Raw genomic sequence first — 18,555 nt, 5'->3', positions numbered from 1 at the left:
AATTAAGCCAGTTGAAAATTGTTTTTCTTATCTATAGATAGTTTATACAAAATATAATGTTGCATAATTGGAAAATATAAGAAATATTGGAAATTTTAGCAGAAGTTAAATAGCTTCAAAAATAAAAAGGGGCAAATGATCTGAACAGTTCTCAAAATAAGTATAAATGAGCAATAAATAAATGAAAAAATCCCTGCTATCTTTAACCATCAGGAAAATTCAAATCAAAGCTACCTTGAGATTCTACCTCCCCCCAGTCAGGATGACTGTTAATTAAAAGCTAAACAAATAAATACTGGTGAGGATATGGAGGAAAATGAACCCTTATACATTTTATGGGCATGTAAATCAGTACAGTCACTATGGAAAATGGTATGAAAATTCTTCAAAAATCTAAAAATAAAACTACTTATCATTCATTTCCTTTGGGTACACACCAAGAATGTGTACCCAAAGGAAATGAAATCAGCATACAAAAGAGATCCTTTCATACTTATCTTTACCATGGTACTAGCCAAAATATGAAGCCACCCTAGATGCCTGTCCACAGGTGACTTGAATATTATTCAGCCATAAAAGTGAATGCAATTATAACCAAAAGCTGAGTTCTTATCCCCAATGCCAATTCAATAATGAGGACACAGTTTTGAGAAAAAGGAAAAAGAAGTTTTATTGCTTTACTAACAAAGGAGAAACACAGGGGACTCCTGTCTGTAGGGGTTCTGTGTTTGGAATTGGGGTCATTGATAAACTTTATGATTGTGGCATGCTTGGTAGATAGGAAGTTTCTGTGCAAAGACACAGAATACCTGGCTGCTTGGAAACTTCTGTGTAAAGGCTTGGGATGTCTGGGTGCTATAGCAATGCCCTTCATGAGAAGCTCTGTGTTAGAGTCCTATGAGCTTTGACCTTCATTTTAGGCATACAGCTTCTGGGAATATAGGGACTCTCTTGTTAGAAAACTACAATGTTTCACTGAAGCTAAATCTGTTCACTTAACAGTAACTTTATACATTGGACTTTCTTGAGAGCTGCACAAAGCTCCTAACATCCCTCCTTGTAACTGTGGAATGAAAATGCAAAATAAGCAACCTTAGTGATACTCTAAACAATAATGTAGTTGTGGTACTAATGAGCTAATGTAATGTATTGGTTATACATAAACATGGCCACTTGGACAAGGAGCCATTTTCCTGCCTCTGCACCTTGTCTCTATGTCTCCTTTATTATTTTTCCTTACACCTGTACCAGAGACTGTGATTCTGCCTATTGGGGAAAACAGAAGGCTTTTAAAGAAGCCATTCAAAGGTTACATTCTAGGTGTGCCTTGGTGTGAGTGTGTGTGTGTGTGTGTGTGTGTGTGTGTGTGTGTGTGTGAGAGAGAGAGAGAGAGAGAGAGAGAGAGAGAGAGAGAGAGAGAGAGAGAGAGAGATTTCAAGGACAATTATCTAGGGAAGAAGAAAAGCTACCACTGTCTTTCTAATCTTGTTAGGGAGGTGGAGTGGGGAGAAGAGAGAAAAGAAAATGTCCTTTTAAAAATAAGCCTCTGAGCAAGGAGGGCTATATTCAAAAAAAAAAAGTTGACCATTGTTACAAAATTATGTCTTTTACAGTAAAATAGATGGAAATGGAGGACACCATGTTAAGTCAAATAAGCCAAACATGGAAAGAAAAGTATCAGATATTTTCTCTCACATGTAAACCTGTTTTTAAAAGACCTGAAAGTAGCAGAGGAACTATTAGGAAAGAAAAATGGCACTGGAGGTATGGGAGAGAGGGAAAGGGTAAGAGAGGATAGTAGGGTTTGTGAATACAAGATATGATTGAAAAACAATATATAAATGAAGGATTATGTCACAGTGAAGCCCATTAACTTGTACAGTTGATATGAGTTCATATTTTAAATAATAATTAAATCTATAAGCATAATTCACATAGAAAAACAAATTATTTCTCCTTTTAGAAATAAGAACATAGATAAAATCAGATTAAAGAAAAGCAAAAATCATAATATGCATAAGAAAGAACTTTAAAACAAACTTGAAGAGACATCAATGTAAAAACTTTAAAGAATGTTTTCTATTCTTAGAATCTTAAAAATGAAAATGTAAATATTCAACTTGCAGATATAATTAGTTAATATTAATTAGTATATGTTCTTTATTCCAAATAAATGTACAAAGCTATTTTTTATAAAATCAGCAAAAAATTAAACACTTAACATTTGTTAAACTTAATAAATGATTTTAGTGTCATTTTCAGATGTTGAAAATCCACTGAAATTCATACAATAGAGAAAAGCAATCTACATTACAGAGGGAAAAATTTAGGAAGACCCTCATGTAGGAACAAAGCACACCTTTTAATAAATGAACAGAATTTGAAATACCTGTCACACACAGGAATTGACTTTTTGTTCTCTTGGGCTCAATCTTATTAAAATACCAATATTTATTAGAAAGAAAGGGATAGTGTGATTTTAGTAATCTATGGCTATTTTATAAAATATAGTAATTCTAACACCAAAATTTTTTTAAAAAATGTATAAATAGCTCGAAAATATTTATCTAAGAATGTATTAAACCAGAAGCTTATCTTGTGGGGAGATGGGATTTTTTGGTAATTTGCTTTTTGCAGATTAGATTTCAATATTATCTGGGTAAAGTTTTCATGTTCTGTCAATACTAACATTTTAATGGCCCAGTGTCACATTTTGAAAGCAGTAAGATCCAATTCAAGAAACAAATATATCCAATTCCTTTTAGCTTTTCTACATTATGATTTATATTTTTTACATAATTTGAAAGCAAGTATAACAATAAGTTCTTTAATAAGTTGTTAAATGCTATTCTTTGGTCTCTTTTCAGTACATTTAGGATGTAAAAAAATATCAGATACTATTTATATTCACCTGAATTACTTTAACTACATTTCATTTTTATTGACTTGCTCATATATATAATATGCCTCTTCCACTGCCATCTGCAGCAATGTCATTCTGTGTACAACTGAGAGGCTTTCAAATTAGAACAACTGAATTGCTGGGGGAATACACTTGATGGGAGCATAATATTTATTAGTAAATTATTCAGTAAAACTTGTTCTTCCCATAAGGACTTCATTTAAGCTCTGCTGTATAATTTCCATCCAAAAACATGATGATCTTAATGTTTAAAATCTAAAAGTCATATTCTCCTCAGGTGGGCAGGTTAATTTTGTATGCAATTAGTTAATTGCAGGGGAAAAAGTGTTATTGTTACCTACAAAATAAAGGAGTGTTGTGTTTCTTTTGTTTCTTAGATCATTTTCTCAACTGAAAATGTCACTATATGTAGCATTTTTGTTTCTACCTCCCTCCAAAGTTTGAATATTTATAAAGTATCTAATTTATAAGGAGAAAATGTAAATGATTTAGAGAAAAGAACATTTGACTTTCTTTTTTTTTGTGCTTCCAGGCTTTAAAGTCGCCCATATATTTCTAGGTAATATCTAAATATGATACTGTATACTTTACAAAGTGATATAAAGAAATTTAATTTCCAAAGCAATTTGTAATTTCCTCTTCCATATATTATAGTATTGAAAGAACTACACAAGAAATTAGGAGCACTCTGTATATACACAGTTTGTAGTTATAAAGCAATTGTTTAGGAAAGGTCAAAATGTTATTTTGTTACTGGGATTACTTAAAAAAATGTTGCTTTGAATATTACTTCTCATTACTTTGTATTACTTCTTACCTTAAGTGCTATCTCTGCTCAGGTTGATTGTTTCAAATGGTCTTCACTGCTTCACATCCAGCTCTAAGACCTTGTCATGAGTTCTGGAGGGAAAAATAAATCAACAAAAGACAAAACATAAGCATATATCTATCTAGCAAAGAACTTATAGGAAGCCAATAGATCAAATATTCATTTGTTGATATTTGATGTTATTGGGATACCAATGAAACACACATACAAGTTTATGTAAATATTTTATACATATACTATGTATTATACAAAATAGCCATATGTAATGCATGCATACACACAAAATATACTGATGAACTTTAATTGATCCTTGCTTCAATACTTGAATTGTAAGGTTCTAAACATTTTAAAGCCCCTGAAATGGCAGACTCACCAATTATTTCAAATGAGAATAGATGGGGAAAAAAACTCAAAACACTGCAGTCACAACAACTAAATAAGCAAACATATCATAACAAAAATCAGTGCACCTTGAACCTCCTTTCAGAAAGAATGATCAAGGACTAATTAATGAATACTAGCATCCCAACATAGGGAACTTCATATTTTCTGTCTGGTGAAGTGTCAGAACCTATAATTTCCTTTCCAAATGAAAATTTTACTTGTAGTTAGTGTATACATGCTTCAGCACTGTCCTGTGAGAGTGTATAGGTCAATTTAGTTTAACTTGGTTCCTAAGACAAATGTATCTGATGGAGAGATGGTGGCATCTCTTCCATGATCTAAGAATAATTATGAAGGGATAGTATTTAGGTTCTCTACCCTGGGAAGAAAAGTGAGCATGTTCAGTATATAAGAAAGTGAACCACATAGATAGTTGTGACAAAATAATGGTAGATATAAATGGTGCTAATCAATATTCAGCACGCCTCACTTCTGTAATATTCAATATTCATTACTTCTGTATAGACTTCATATTGTCTCCTGAAATCTCATAACTTACTTGCCTACCAAGCACGCTATATGTTACAGTATACATACAGCCTCAGAGACAAAGGGCATAGCTTCCAAGGTGGAGACAAAGAAACACAGCTATAGTGTCTTGAAATAAATCATGAAATTAGAGTGGGATTTTTGTTCTAGTCAAATTAGTGTGTTTAAATGCTCTAGGTTAGTTGAAATAAATTTCCCCCCACTCTCACTTTACTATGAGAAAATGAGCTACAGATCTGGAAAGGATATTACTTTCTAAAAACAATCAGTGGATGGAAACTTGGATAGATTAGAGAGATCATCTCAACCATCCAATTTTAATTTTTCTAGAAAGAAAACATCTCTTTTTATGCTGTTAGTATAAATAGGCTGAATTTAGTGGCTATGGGAACCAAAATACTCTGTCAACATGTAAAGATGGAATCAAAACAACATCGTTTTTTATCACTAGGATGAGATAGAGGATTTTTATCAATGTTGAAAATAGGGAATTTCTGCAAAAGAAGTCATTAGAAAGAAAATAGATTATAAGAAAGTAAATTACAAATAAACAAAAACACCTAAAGATCCTTTTGGGATGTGGAATCACAGGAAAGCCAAAGGAATATTCATTCACCTTGTCAAAGGCTCACTTCTTATCCTTTAGCTTAGTTTGTGATGGGGTTGCATATTCGGGCCCTAGATCTTTTAATTCTAAATGTTAGATATTTCCAGGGAGAAGGAATTTCATGTCAGTAATTTATGAAACAAAAAGAACTTAAGTTCACAGATTGAGTTGACATTGAAGGAAAAAAGATAAGACATCTTTTCTGGGATATCAGAAACGCAAAAATAATCTAAATGTCCCCTGGCTTAAGAATGGAGACTAAAATATGCACCAAACTTTGGTCCTCATTGTTGTACTAAAATTGTGAAGAAATTTGCATAGGAAAGTCAGTTTTTAAAATTCTTTTTTTCATGTGATGCTTACATCTGATTATTTCAAAATCAAATTAATTAAAGGTGTTGAATTACCTACTGTGATACATATTTTCAGCATAATTGACATGACTTTTAAAAAAAAGACCTGCTTCTTTCTCAAATTGAAATATTTGATATTTATTTCATCAACACGTGTAAATACTCAAGTAATTCACACAAGTTCTCTTGAGGTATGAAGCCAGAATTAGAGAATCAATTTTTTCATCACTCATTTCTTAAAATGATCATGTTGAGATATCAATCAATATGACATTCTAGAGAGTTTTGTTTTAACACTGTCAAATATCACATTCACAAACCTGCTACAGGGTATAACAGTTTTGATAGAAGAATGTGTCTTTTCTCATTATGTAAGACTATCTTTTAAAAAGACTCATTTATTCAAATGAGTCTGTATGTTTTCAGTCATCATAGTCTGGTTCAAAGGATACATCAAAAATATTTAAAGATAGCAGAAATATTTAACTCCAGAAATACATTATGTTTCCGTTTTTCATTTAATTCATTTTTAAATGAAAAAATGATTTATAGCCATATTATTAAATTCCACAATGAAATTTTGAGATGTTAACTCAAGAGAATGTTTTATATTATATAAAATAAGAAAAGAATACTAAGAATATAAAAAGCTCATTTAAAATTTAAGATTTGAGTTAATAAAAATATTCTATGACTCTGAAATGCAAAATTATAATCTTTTACAATTAGAATCTTCAAAATATGGAAGTTCTTATATTTGCTGATACCAATGCATATTATATCCTCATTGCTAATAACATAATGCTATTTTATTTTACTTTTTTCTTTATCTGCTAAATCTTTTTATTTTCTTTATTCTGTTTGTATATGAGTGCTTCTCAAAACTTAGCCCATATGTTTTACAGTTCTCAATATTTGTGCATAATGCTCATATCAGAGAATAAATCATGTCCAAAATGAGATATAGACTAGTGAAGGTAGTTATGAAGACCAAATTAAGCATCAGTATTGGTGGCAATATAAAACTTTTATAATTAATATATTTTAAAATTTTTTATTAGTTTCTCAAAACATTACAATGATCTTGACATATCATACATTTGATTCAAATGGGGTACGTAATCTTAATCTTATTTTTCCACGTGTACAGATTGCAGGATCACATTGGTTATACAGCCACGTTTATACATAGGGCCATACTAGTGTCTATTGAATTGTGCTGCCCTTTCTATCCCTCCTCCTCTCCCCTCCCCTCTTTCTACCCAATCTACTGTAACATGTTTCTCTCTCTCTTTTTTTCTTCCCCCTCACACCACCTTATATGTAATTTTGCATAACAGTGAGGGTCTCCTACCATCTTCCATGCAATTCCCCTTTTTTCTCCTATTCCCATGCACTTCTTGTCCCTATTTAATGGTAATCTTCTTCTCATGCTCTTCCTCCCTGCTCTGGTTTGAGTCACCCCCCCTTAAATCAAAGAAGACATGCTGTATTAGTTTTTTAGGGATTGGCTAGCGTCACTTAGCATAATCTGCTCTAATGCCATCCATTTCCCTGCAAATTCAATGATTTTGTCATTTTTTAGTGCTGCATAATACTCCATTGTGTATAGATGCCACATTTTTTTTATCCATTCATCTATTGAAGGGCATCTAGGTTGGTTCCACAGTCTGGCTATTGTGAATTGTGCTGTTATTAACATGGATGTGGCAGTATCCCTATAGCATGCTCTTTTAAGGTCCTCAGGGAATAGTCTGAGGAGGGCGATAGCTGGGTCAAATGGTGGTTCCATTCCCAGCTTTCCCAGGAATCTCCATACTGCTTTTCATATTGGCTGCACCATTTTGCAGTCCCACCAGCAATGTACAAGTGTACCCTTTACCCCACATCCTCGCCAGCATTTATTGTTGTTTGACTTCCTAATGGCTGCCAATCTTACTGGAGTGAGATGGTATCTTAGGGTGGTTTTGATTTGAATTTCTCTGACTGCTAGAGAAGGTGAGCATTTTTTCATGTACTTATTAATTGACTGTATGTCTTCTTCTGAGAAGTGTCTGTTCAGGTCCTTGGCCCATTTGTTGATTGGGTTATTTGTTATCTTATTGTTTAATTTTTTGAGTTCTTTGTATATTCTGGAAATTAGGGCTCTATCTGAAGTGTGAGGAGTAAAGATTTGTTCCCAGGATGTACGCTCCCTATTTACTTCTCTTACTGTTTCTCTTGCTGAGAAAAAACTTTTTAGTTTAAGTAAGTCCCATTTGTTTATTCTTGTTATTAACTCTTGGGCTATGGGCGTCCTATTAAGGAATTTGGAGCCTGACCCCACAATATGTAGATTGGAGCCAACTTTTTCTTCTATCAGGTGCAGGGTCTCTGCTTTGATATCAAGCTCCTTGATCCATTTTGAGTTAACTTTTGTGCATGGCGAGAGAAAGGGATTCAGTTTCATTTTGTTGCATATGGATTTCCAATTTTCCCAGCACCATTTGTTGAAGATGCTATCCTTCCTCTATTGCATGTTTTTAGCCCCTTTATCAAATATAAGAAATTTGTAATTTTGTGGATTGGTTTCTGTGTCCTCTATTCTGTACCATTGATCCACCTGCCTGTTTTGGTACCAGTACCATGCTGGTTTTGTTACTATTGCTTTGTAGTACGGTTTGAACTCTGGTATCGCTATACCTCCAGATTCACACTTCCTGCTTAGCATTGTTTTTGCTATTCTGGGTCTTTTGTTATTCCATATGAATTTCATGATTGCTTTATCTTTTTCTACAAGAAATGCCATTGGGATTTTGATTGGCATCGCATTAAACCTGTAGAGAAGTTTGGGTAATATCGCCATTTTGATAATGTTAGTTCTGCCTATCAATGAACAGGCTACATTTTTCCATCTTCTAAGATCTTCTTCTATCTCTCTCTTTAAGGTTCTGTAGTTTTCATTGTATAAATCTTTCACCTTTTTTGTTAGGTTGATTCCCAAGTATCTTATTTTCTTTGAGGATATTGTGAATGGGGTGGTTTTCCTCATTTCCATTTCAGAAGTTTTGTTGCTGATATACAGGAATGCCTTTGATTTATGCGTGTTGATTTTATATCCTGCCACTTTGCTGAATTCATTTATTAACTCTAGCAGTTTCTTTGTAGACCCTTTTGGGTCTGTTAAGTATATTATCATGTCATCCGCAAATAGCGATAATTTAAGTTCTTCTTTTCCTATTTTTATGCCTTTAATTTCTTTTGTCTGTCTAATTGCTCTGGCTAGTATTTCAAGAACTAAGTTGAATAGAAGTGGTGAAAGAGAGCATCCCTGTCTAGTTCCAGATTTTAGAGGGAATGCCTTCAGTTTTTCTCCATTTAGAATGATGTTAGCCTGAGGCTTAGCATATATAACTTTTACAATGTTGAGGTAAGTTCCTGTTATCCCTAGTTTTTCTAGTGTTTTGAACATAAAGGGATGCTGTACTTTGTCAAATGCTTTTTCTGCATCTATCGAGATGATCATGTGGTTCTTATCTTTAAGTCTATTGATGTGGTGAATAACATTTATTGATTTCCGTATATTGAACCAGCCTTGAATCCCAGGGATTAATCCTACTTGATCATGGTGCACAATTTTTTTGATATGCTTTTGCATTCGATTCGCCAGGATTTTATTGAGAATTTTTGCATCTAAGTTCATTAGAGATATTGGTCTATAGTTTTCTTTCTTTGAAGTGTCTTTGTCTGGTTTTGGGATCAGGGTTATGTTGGCCTCATAGAATGAAATTGGAAGAGCTCCTTCTTTTTCTATTTCTTGAAATAGCTTGAAAAGTATTGGTATTAATTCTTCTTTGAAGGTTTTGTAAAATTCTGCTGTATACCCATCCGGTCCTGGGCTTTTCTTAGTTGGTAGTCTTTTGATGGCCTCTTCATTTTCTTCTTTTGTTATTGGTCTGTTTAAATCGTGTGTGTCTTCCTGACTCAATCTGGGCAGATCATATGAGTGAAAAAATAAATATGATCGACAGACCCTTAGCCACGCTAACGAAGAGAAGAAGAGAGAGAACGCAAATTACTAACATACGGGATGAAAAAGGCAATATCACAACAGACACTACAGAAATACAGAAGATAATTAAAAAGTATTTTGAAACTCTATATTCCAATAAAATAGAAGATAGTGAAGATATCAATAAATTTCTTAAGTCATAAGAAATGCTTAAGTATCTTGTACACATACATTGTTAATATATCACTAAAATAATTATTGAATGCTGACCATTCACCAAGCTTTGTCAAAAAAGATACGAGCAGGAAAATTGCAAGGCATGCATTTGTTAAAAAGTTGAAACTACATAGAGATGTAGCTAATTTAAGAACACATTTCTATTTAAACACATTACCAGATTAGATGACACTAACATAGCATATTGAAATTTGTTATTTCATTATCTATAAGAATAAACAAAAAACTAGCCAAAACTCATATGTATATAGAGAATATCAGTTTTCAATTTCTGAATTAATTTTCACTTTCTGAATTATTAATAGAAAAATAATACTAAAAAATTGAATAGTACATATTTAGATACCATCCAATATTGGCAAAAATGATGGTTATATGTTAATTCATCACCAGTTATATATAACATATAGTGTATTATATAACTGGGATGGCCATCAAATACATGATTTCACCATGATATAAATAGAAACATGAAAGTAAAGTCAAAGAGAAAGAATTAGTTACACACTATAAAATTGAAAATGTTTTAGAAACTTCCAGATAAAACAAATTATGTTCTGAAGAAAAATAAAGGAATTTTGCCAAGTATGTTTAGATCTATAGATATTAAGACTATGCAGCATAGAATCTATGTAGTATTTTTGGGATGCTGAAAAAAGTATGTAGTACACTTTTTATAATGTTATTATCATAAATGTTATGACTATATACATATCAAAGCACACAGGTACTTTGATACCAATTCCATATTGGCATGAAAGTTATATCTTAGTGATTAATTTTAGGGTTTATTTTTCATTGTTTTATTATTTCTTTCTATGCAATAAAATGTAATATTCTGTAATCAAAAGTTAATTTTTATTTTAAAAGTTTAAACATAAATTTATTGTATTTGTAGCTTATATATTATTGTAATCTTTTTTGTAAGAATTTAATATTAAATACATAAAAAGATTAACAATCTGAGTTAATTCTATATTATAATTGACTGTATAGTTTATGAGTCCTGTGAAGTATAATTGAGGCACTACAACTAGACCAAATTCACATTCATGCTTTCTACCAAGAAATTTATATAACCAGGACTTATGTACTTAAGTATTAAATTAAAGATATTTCACTTTAATTTTTCATAAGCCCAACTATTTAAACATGTCAAACTTACTACAGAGGATCACTAACTCATGTTTTGTATGGTATGAAGTTAGCCCCCAGTTCAAGTATTTATAATATTTATCCCAAATGAAAGTCTCTCTGTACTAGCTTACATGTAAAATGTGAAATTTATATAGCTCAGATTGACATTTTTCCCTACATGTATGTTTTTGATCACAAATCTCTTTGTGATCAAAAACATACATGTAGGGAAAAATGTATGTTTATAATTTTAGGCAGATTTAAGGAGTCATAATTTCTTAGTATAGAACATAGCAAATTAAAGATAATTTTCAAGGTTTTTGTTTTGCTCCATGCACTATATTAAATCAATTTTAAGGTGATAGAAATCCATTATATCTAGTAATACTTTCACAGAAGATCAATTGAACAAGAATAAGTTGTTTAAATATGTATAAATACATTGATTAAGAGATGCAAAAACTCTTTAGCATAATAAAATCCAAATAATATAAAAATTCACTAACATACACAAGAGGAATGGCAAAGTTGTTAAGGAGGAATGTCAGAGTTTCAGATGTCATATATTTAAAAGGTAATTAATGTATAAAAGCAGTTATGAATATTTCAGTAACAAATATTAAACAACAAAATAGAAACAAAACATAAATCAAGTCTGTCCAACTGCTCAGAAGCTATATTATCATATATTTTTCTTTCTTGAAAATTTTATGGCTAATAGGTTGCTTCATCCATGTTGTCACTTTTCTACACTAAAACCATCTCCATTTTCAAAGTATGAATTAAAGTAGTCATTTTCCTCCTCATGCTCTTCTTCATCATACGCCTCCTCTGTAGCATCCTAATCGTCATTGTCATCATAGCCTTCTTTACTTTTCTCTTTGCTTTCTTCTTTTTCTTCATTTTCCTCATATGATTTTTCACCATCACCTCTCTTTTCCAACTCCTCAATTTTTTTCAACACACCTTCAGTATTAGTGAGTAAAGTACCTTTGTCTGTATCTTTGGCCTTTATGGATTTGGGGTTTTTTCCGCATTTTTTTCCCTGGGCATCATCTCTCTTGGGAGCCTTCTCCAATCTGGTATCCGCTTTTCTTTGTAGACTTTCATATATCTTTTACTAGACCTTTCAATATCTTGTTTTTCTTCAGGTGTTTCAATAAAATAAGTCATTCTTTTCATTGTTTCTCTCAGTTCCTGTTTCAAGGCCAGCAAATAATCTTCCCCTTCTGTTCTCAGTGGCACCGTCTTAGTGGATGTGGTTTCAACATTACATCAGGTAACTTTTCACCTCTGCTAAATCCAAAAGCCTCAGTATTAAAGGTATAGGCAGCACGACCTCTTCCTTCATTCTCAACCATCAGAACTAGTTATACTACAAGAAAGACAAAGCTCATCACTTATTTTGGGCAAAACTGTGTACTGAAGTGCTACCTGCAAGGAAGGGGTGCTGGAAGGGGATGCCAGTGCTTGAGTGCCAAAGGTTTCAACTTGGAGAAGCGCTCTTATTGTAATCTTTTTTTTTTTAATTTCATACCAGTGTTCTAACCCAAGAGTAAGTAATATCCCTTGCCCTTTTTTAAAATTTTATTTTATTTAGAGACAGTTCTCCCTAAGTTGTTTAGGGCCTAGCTAAGTTGCTGAGGCTGGCTTTGAACTTGTGATCCTCCTGCCTCAGCCTCCTGAGGCTCCAGGATTACAGGCATGCCCCACATGGTGCCCAGTTTACTGTAAGCTTTAAAAGTTATATTTGAAATAGGAATTTTATCACTACAATTTCTTCTGTATTGCCAATTTTGATAATATTTACAGTTGTTCTTGCAACTATAATCTTGGGCTGGCAGGTATATAAAAATTATGAAGGGTAGAGAACTAGCATGTACAAGGTCTTGGATTCAATATTTAGCATCACAAACAAACAAGAAACTCACAAAGCCTGTTTTATTTGCCTCACATGTATTTAGAATCCCAAAAATTAATCCCAACAAATTCCATCAATTTTCATGAATATGTAAATATTGTTTATAATTATGTTAAAAGTTTGCCATTATTATGTGTCCTTTATTTTTGGTCCCAGTGTCATTAAACTAATACTTGTAAAACTATCATATTCAGTGTTTTACAATTGTTTTTTATAGTACCTGAAGCATGCTAGGTACTCAAACCAATTTGTTGAAATAATAATAGTTCTATCGGTTTAGACATGATATAGAACTGAAATTTTAATTGCAGCATATTTTACATGAGAAGATGATTAGAGAAAAATGGTTTAGAGGATGAATTTGCTTGTGCAAGAAGAAAAATAATGTCTGGTACAACTTCTTAAGTCATTTTCTTAAGTGAAAAGCTTAAATGTAAATGTTAAAAGAGCAACAAGAAAGTGAATAAACTGCCAATATGTAGAGGATGTGCATTTTTATGTCCACCTCTGCAGTGATAAAAGTCTATAAAAAGTAATGTCATTAACATCATGTTAACAGAATCCATTCCAAATAAATTTATTCTATTCCTTTCATTGCTCCCCATTCTTTTCAATCAACACCTAAAATTACAATTACTAAGAATATCAGCTTAGCAATTCATAAGATAGTTGGCTTATGCACCATATATCTTAAAAGAAAAAATAGTAAACATACAAGCAGAATAAAAACAATATTTCTGTATGAAGGGGGAAAAACAGAATATAATCACAGAGATTACAATTTTTGAGGATATAGTATTGCATGGACATCTGAATGGTAATGGTAATTTTGTTCTTAACAAGGTCTTTGATCAGCAAAAAAATTTAACTGTTACCTGCAAAACTATGAAGCTAAAGTGGATTTGGGGAACTTTGGAAGAAGAAAGGATCACAAATAAACAGCTCACAAGGACTGTTTTATTAGCCTCACATGTATTTAGAATCCCTACAATTAATCCCTACAAATTCAGGAGAAAATGTATGTAACATTGGGATTTAGGAATTATTTTTAAGGATATGGCTTACCATCTTAGAACATATATAAGAGAGGAGGAATAATGCAAAGATATGATTTATTCTTTTCAATTTTACAATATCTTAATTCAGTTTACAAAAAGATGCAATAAAATTTTTTATACTTCTTGAACTTAAAGTATGAAAGATAACTATTGACAATCTATTTTTAAGTTTTAATAGTTTTTTATTTTTATAAGTTCATTGAAAACTTCAGTTTAGTTAAATATAAAAATAGATGGGCTGCAGATATAGCTCAGTTCGTAGAGTGCTTGCCTCACATGCACAAGGCCCTAGGTTCGATCACCAGCACCACCAAAAAAAGAAAAAAAAATAGAAACTCTGGGAGAAAACAATTCATATATACAAGTTGTTGCACATCTTCTTAGGAAGTAATAATCATATTTACCTGGAGGAAGTTTGTAGACTTACTGCAGTTACTAAAAGATTATTGGACCACAAATGAACATTTTTCATTTTATTTCCACATTTTACACATACAATGCAATGCACACATCCATTATTTTCTCAAGTAGAGAGACTAATGAGCTGTGCAAAGACTCAAATGCAAACAATCCTCAGATTCCAAAGTGTTAGTATATAACATCAAGATGAGTTTTTGATGATTTAACCAAATTTTCATCCATATTTCTTTTTTTTATCACACATTGAATTTGTGGTCTAGAATATCATGTTCTGAAAAGTTCAGATGTTATAATAATGATTTCAAAAGAAATCCTTGAAAGGATGTTGAAGGAGAAAAATAGAAACTGGAGAATAGACTAAGATAGCACTTCACTAAAATTAGTATGTTATGTACTTGTGTGCTTTAAAAAAAAAACTTCATTCTTTAGATACTAATAAGTGAAAATTATTAATATAGTTTTATGAAAATGAACTTTTCTATAAACGTTTAGATATTTCTATTGAATATGGATAGTGGTCATGAAAAAAAATTGTTTTAAAATGAAAATAGGTATTTGCTGCTGAAAAAGACTTCCAATATTATCTCTTTTCTTGTATTGATTTTTTTCTAGTTGTTGATAGATTTTTAAAAAAAATTTAGTTTATTTACATGTGTTTTTGAGAATCAACCCCATTGTCTCACATGTGCCAGACAAGTGTGCTACCACTGAGCCCCAGCCCCATACCCCAACATTTTTTTTATTTAAAATTCTCACACTGCCAAAATAAATTTACCTGCAGTAAGATTAATAAATTATAATAGTTTCAAGAGGGAAATAAAGTTTTCTTTTAATATGTATTCTCACAATTCAAAATGTAAGGCTTTGCATTTGGAAAAAACATTATTCAGTTACCACAGGAAACAGATTCCTTTGCGTGTTGTTCAGTCAATACGAAGAACCAGAGATACAAAACTTAATCACTATCAGCCATAATGTGACATTATAGAACAAAAATATTATTTTCCCAGGGTATTACTTTAAAATTATTGTTATTTTAATTAGATTTTCAACATCTACCCATCAGCTCTGTTATTTAGACATAAGTATAGAAAAAGCCTAACAGAAGTTTGGTATTTAAACTGTTTTATTAATTTTGCAAGTAGCAAAAAGGTCAGTAAAACATCTTAAGAATAAAACACTCAAAAATTTACTTTTTCACTTATGAAATGTTGAATTTATGTAGAAATGCACTTATGTTTTTATACATACACTGAAATATTATTTACCAGCCATATGAATCTCTATCAACTGAAAACTAGTTAGTTCTTTTTGTTATATATATATATATATATATATATATATATATATATATATATATATATATATATATATATATAATTTATAATTACATATAATAGTGAGATTTGTTGTGACATATTCATATTGTATGGAGGTGTACATAGATAATTGCTTCAATTTCATAAGGTAATTCTAGTCCTCCAAAACAACAACAACAAAAAGTTTGAGTTAACAATAAATGAAAAGCAAGCATGTGAATATTTCAAAACTAAATACTCTCGTATCTCAATTATCACACTCAGGATCTTAGGTAGGGCAAAAAAAATGCTTAACTAATGAATTTGGTCTAAAAACTTGCAAAAATTTATAAAACTGTGAGGAGAAATATGTTGCTGGAGCAATTTTGAAAGACTATAAAAGCAAATGAATTTGCTAAAATTATCATAAAATACGATTCTTAAGCATATCACTCAGCAAATTTTTATTGAGGTTCTATTTTTTGCCTTAAACATACTAAAAGTACACAAAATATATTAATAATAGAAGTGGACAACCGAGAATCATGTTTGCTATCAGCTATAAAATAAAGTAAAATAAATCAGTTACCAAAAATTAAACAAAATGAATAAGAATTTACTGAATGCTTATAAGGCAAACAAGTTCAAAACCATCATCCACATAAAGAAACAGAACCTTTGATGTCCTTTCATGCTCCAAGTTCCAATCTGATCTTTTTTCTTTCCATTGTGATTCACACTCTCTTGCTTTTTATAGTAATCACTCCTTGCATTTCCTTATAGTATTGGTATCAAGTTTATATCATTTATCATTTATCTGTAAGCCAACCCATTGTTTTAATTTTTGGTTGACAATAGTTGTGCATATTTATGAGATATATTGTGAAGTTTTTATCTATGTATGTATGTTAAAAGATTTCATAAAGTTAGTCAACGTGTCTATCTCCTGACTGACATCATTTTTGGGGGGGAGAATGGGAATGTTAGACATCTATTCCTAGCAATTTTGAAATCTGTAATACATTATAATTAACTGAAATCATTGTGTGATGCAATATATTAATAACACATATTCTTCTAAACCAACTATCCTTTGATCAATAACTTTCCTCTCTCTATAAACTCCCACCATTCTCAACCTCTAGTAACCATCTTCCCACATGTGAAATATAAAGAATCAATCTCATAATCATACCCATCTTTAAATCATGTTTTAATCCACTAATTTTGCCCTTCTTTTTACTTACAATTTGTCTTTTTCTTTGCTTATAGTTTTTTTTCTATTAACAAACATTAGCCTTTTTACATATAAGGCTTTTCACAGCTTAGTTTTCAGTTGAGTAACTATTGTTACCAGATAAAAAATTCCTTTTGTTTGAAAGTGATCAATGAGATCCAGAGTCTTAGTAAAATATATTTTCAATCCACTTGGCAAGATTATACTATTTGCATAGTTTCTATTTCTTGTAATAACTTGTAATAATGCTGAAACAAATTACCATGAAATTAAAGGTATAAAACCACAAAAGTTTATTGTCTTGCATTTTAGTTCTAAATATCTGAAGCCCAACATGGGTCTCATGGGTTAAAATCAATTTCTTTGCAGTGTTATTTCATTCTTTAGGGGGAAGTTTTCATCTTTTTTCTAATGTCTGGAGACTGCACTCATTCCTCAGCTAACCTTCCAATTTCTCCATCTTCAAAGCCAGACCTGTTGTTAATCTCTGACTGTTCTCCCTCAGTTAAATCATTATACTCAGGAGACATTTTCTCTACTTTTAATGATTTATATGGTTACATACTACAAAGGAGTAATCCAGGCTACTCATGTCAAGGTTTCTAACATTAAGCACATTTAAAAGTCTTCTTGTCATGCAGGAAAACCTATTCACAAATTCCCAGGATTGATACAGGGAAATCTTAGGGAGGCATAAGTTTGCCTTCAGCATGGGAGCTTCTTTCAGTAAGAAACATTTTGATTGTCTCTTTTTGTTGTGTTAGCACTTTATGACTCTCATTATCTAATCCATTAATTCAAAGATATTTGCAAAATAGAGATTTTCCAGTTAACTTTGTAAAGTTAACTGAAATGCAAAAATACTTCATAAACTTTTGTGCAGAATATAAAAGTGAATAGTCAAGTATTACCTTTCCTTTTCAGATTCACAGGTCAAATAGGGAGGACAGGATTAATACTTGATTCTCTTTCTATACTTACTAGTTTCAAAGATAAATTATTTCATTCTTTATCATGTCCGGAGGATCCCATGGTGTGTGTGTGTGTGTGTGTGTGTGTGTGTGTGTGTGTGTGTGTGTGTATGTGTTTGTGTGTGCACATGTGAGTATACTTAGTAATTATAACTTTAAATACATTTGATGGGTGTCATTTTGTTGTGGTTACAGTGTTACAGCTCCATCTATCTCATCTTTGAGCAAATGGTGAATCTTTCATATTTTCCTTTCTGTCTGAGAGGACAAGGTTAATGAATTTTAAATCATTTTAAAACAAAGTTATGCTGAATTTTGTGGCATGACTTTTGGACATGGTTTCCTTGCCTGCTTTGCCTGAGGTATGAAACAATAAAGCAGTCCCTGGCATCTGGGAGAGGCTGATAACCATCAGCAAACCCCACAGTGTTTTGAAAGTTAGCCTAATACTCCTCTAAGTTTAGTGTGCCCATGTACACCTGAACAGTTTCAAAAAGCTTCCACATCATACAAATCCACCTTTCACCAAGGCTGACCAAGAACAAAATCAATAATAAATAGAAAACCTTTTCAATTATTATGTTTGAAACACACACCATAAAAAATGACAAACTACCATCTGTCTTGCCTACTATAACTG

General features: G+C 31.6%; 1 pseudogene; it reads right to left on the bottom strand.

Annotated features, from left to right (window-relative positions):
* Positions 1-11,724: 11,724 nt before the first annotated feature.
* LOC143640141 (DNA-directed RNA polymerase III subunit RPC7 pseudogene) lies at positions 11,725-12,371 on the bottom strand (annotated as a pseudogene).
* Positions 12,372-18,555: the final 6,184 nt, after the last annotated feature.

Source organism: Callospermophilus lateralis, unplaced genomic scaffold, assembly GCF_048772815.1.
Source record: "Callospermophilus lateralis isolate mCalLat2 unplaced genomic scaffold, mCalLat2.hap1 Scaffold_123, whole genome shotgun sequence".
Taxonomy (NCBI): Eukaryota; Metazoa; Chordata; class Mammalia; order Rodentia; family Sciuridae; genus Callospermophilus; species Callospermophilus lateralis.
Note: the sequence above shows the minus strand (reverse complement) of the source record. Positions and strands in the feature narration are given on the sequence as shown.